This window comes from Orycteropus afer, unplaced genomic scaffold (genome assembly GCF_000298275.1).
Source record: "Orycteropus afer afer isolate SDZICR_OR568_19922 unplaced genomic scaffold, OryAfe1.0 scaffold00331, whole genome shotgun sequence".
Classification (NCBI taxonomy): Eukaryota; Metazoa; Chordata; class Mammalia; order Tubulidentata; family Orycteropodidae; genus Orycteropus; species Orycteropus afer.
Genome location: NW_006921918.1, coordinates 2,869,183 through 2,872,951, shown reverse-complemented (window position 1 = coordinate 2,872,951; position 3,769 = coordinate 2,869,183).

The window sequence follows — 3,769 nt, the reverse complement described above, 5'->3', positions numbered from 1 at the left end:
AAATTGATAAAAATCTTCAATTTCTTGTTTTTGGATTTGGTGTTTGGTGCTTAAATTTGAATTATATTAGTAGTAACTCAAATATTAAAAGAAAGCTTCTAGGCCTATGGACATTATGCTGCTACTGACAGAACTGTACTTCAGGAGAGATCTTGAAACATTTTTTTGTGATGATGACTGCCACACCATCCCTCTTCAATTTGTAATTCCTAGCATAGTAGATTGTATGATTGTCTGATTCAAAATATCCAAAACCAGTCCATTTCAATTCACTAATGTCTAGGATATCAATCTTCATGTATTCTATTTCATTTTTGACTACTTCTAATTTTCTGAGGTTCATACTTTATACATTCCATGTTCTGATCAATAATGGATGCTTACAGCTGTTCTTCCCAGTTTGAGTCATGCCACATCAGCAGATGATGGTCCCAAATGTTTTACTCCATCCATGTCATTAAGGTTGACTCTACTTTGAGAAGGCAGTTCTTCCCAGTTGTATTTTGAGTTCCTTCAGATCTGAGGGGTTCATATTCCAGCACTATATCAGACAATGTTTCAGGGCTATTCATAAAATTTTCCAGTAATATATCAGACAGTGTTTCACCACTTTTTATAAGATTTTCACTGGCCAATTCTTTGAGGGAGGATGGCCCCTTCCTTCTTCTGATTCTATCTTTGTCTAGAAGTTCCACTGAAACCTGTCCACTATGAGTGACCCTGCGGGTACTTGAGATACCAGTGGCATACACTCCAGTCTCACAACAACACTGAAGCCACCACAGTGCAACAAACTGACAAATGAGTGGTGGACAAAATGTCATAGTGATGTTGAAAAAGAACTGAATAACAACCTCAAAGTATTAAACACACAGTAATCTAAAAGTCCATTGTGTTAAAACAGATTTGAGATAATACAAAATTAAGTAATTTTACTAAGATCTCTGGTAATTTATGTGCTATTTTTACATTATAATAATCTACTAACTTCCATAAGCTAAAGTGACTCAAATCTGTTTACTTTTTGAAAGATAATTTATTTTAATGCTAGAGAAAATTATGATTATCTGCAAAAATTGGATGTGCATCATGGCAATTTAAGTAAGTTGAATATGTTTTTTTGCTTGATCTACTTCAATGATGGCTATTATCCAGTGTTCTGTTCAACTTGGTAATTTGTCAACTTGGCATAAAAAAGCTCTGGTTTCTCCAAAACATGGAATTAAAATATAATAATAATAATTGAGGAGTTGTAATTGTGTCCAAGAAATGGCAGTGGAATCTATCCTTATTATTCTAATAACACATACACTACTGCATCATCTTAATGTATGCAACTCATAAATCTAAAGACCTAATCTTTATGGCTTTCCAGCCTTTTTTTTTTTTTTTTTTGCCATCTTTTCCCCTTCATTTTGAAAACATCTCTGCATCTGAGAATTTCACCTTACAATTAGGCTTCAGGAATAGAAATAATGAAACCTGACCTGAAAAGGTAATACAACTCTCATATTTTATATATCATATTGGAGCTATTGACATCTGCTAAATTAAATGGTTTATTGTTTGAGAAATCATTTCATTTAGCCATTGAAAAGAGAAGTGACTGAGTCTTTGGATATTTAGACAATACTATTAAATATGCAACAGTATAATAACGATAACAGCTTATTGCAACCATTTAATTAAGAGTAACAGCTTTTTCAAACTCTAGAATCCAATCCAAACATAAATGCATGAGATTTGATAACTAGAGAATTGTCTTTGAAAGGAAGGATGACATGATAGCTAATGCATGCACAAGGAAACTAATTAGATTTTTTAGCTAATGAATCCCCATTTAAATAAATGTGATTTGATAAATAATGGATCCCCATGGAAATGAGTAGAATTGGATGACTAACAAACCCCACTGAAGTGAATGTGATTCAATAGTTATTGCATCCTCATAAATGTGCTAGATTGAATCCCATTCATTTAAATTGCAATAAATTAAAATAGCTTTTGTTCATGGCCTTTTGGCTAAGATCAAGTGTTCTGTCCTCTATTTGAGGATTGTATTCTATCCAAGCAGACAACCTAGAATTACTGATCTAATAGGCTCCTTCATGCTCGAACTATATGATCTATAAGTTATACATGTCATTCATTTTGATAGGATGAATGCCTACTAAAACCAATTCAGTTCAATGGAGCATTTGTTGTCAATTGAGCTCCATTAATTTCAGTGGAGAATGTGTAGCTATTACTAATAGAACTATGTAAATAATATATTTAAATGCCACTAAGCTCAAGGAAAAAAAGTCAAAGCTCATTTGCATATTCAAAATCAAATTTGTAATGTGTGTCTTTTGCTATGTAATGTCAATTAAAATCAAAGAGCTATTTTTCAAAGAAAGAAACATGTAACAGAAAAGGACACACTTTATTAAAAAATGTGTAATATATATAGACTTGTGAAAATAAAGTGTGAAAAATAGAATTTTAAAAAGGAAACATAATTATAAAATAAAAAAAAAATAATTCTCTGAACAAAGTAGTTTCTGTTCATTTGTCACATTACTTAATTATTACAATTATTAAGCTCTGTCTTCTCATTTGTCTGTGTGCTGTGTGGGACCAAGATGAAGTCTGATTTATCTGTATATTCCAAAATTATACAGTATGAGGACATAGTAATCTTTGATGAACTGGTTGAATATAAGTATATAGATAAATGAATAAATAATTGAATGATTGAAGAATATGAGGGAAATAAGCATTTATTGAATATTTAAGAGTAATTTACCTACTGGGCTGATGATACTATATATGAAATATTCCTGTTTGTCTAATATGTATTTAATTTCCATAATTGCTCTATGATATAAATACTGAGAACTTTAAAAATAAGGAAAGCAAATCCATAAAAGAAGGAATGAAAGGTCTAATGGCCAAGACAACATGGCCAAAGCCCAAGCCAGTCTGAAAAGAAAGACACATTTTTTTTCTCCCTTAAATGACTCTGCTATTACCATCTTAATTTGTCTCTTATATAAATGTAATAAATAAATTTGGGGTTAGAGAAGGTACATACTGGGGGGAAACATACAGTATTAAAAATAACTAAATAAGATGGGAAAACTGCAAAATAAGAAAAATTATCTTTAATCACTCTTTTTCAAGTATTTTAGTTCTATGAGGGATAATAAAGGCACACAAAAAAATATTGTTTAAGCGACAGGATTGATTAGGGTAAAAGTGCTGTATTGATGTTTAGTTTAGCTAAAAACATCCTCCTTTCTCCCCCCCTACTTCTCTCAGGTACACACGTACAAACACCTGGAAATTATGAGAGCTTTCCAGAACCTTGTCAGAACCTTGAATGAAAGGGTGTAGTTTGAAAATGTGATTCTTCCAAAAAGTAGCTTCCTGAAACCTTAAGAAATCCAGCTCATCTTTTTCTGTTATTTCTCTCAGAGATATTCTGATACAATTTCAAATTATTTCATATAAATATAATTTAAACAATACTTTTGAAGCTATGTAATGTCAATTAAAATCAATCATGCAATCATCATCTAACAAAAAGGTGTATCATGTATAGAAAATATTTATATAGCACAAAGTTAATTATTATATATGCATATTTAACTAGCTTAATCATGAAGATAAATAAGAAAAACATCCTAATCAGAAGTAAAATTTCAACTGTATTAAAGTAAGTCAGATTATAAATATGCTCCACTGCTCTTGGATTTTTCACTACTTAAAAAAAAAAAAAAAAAAA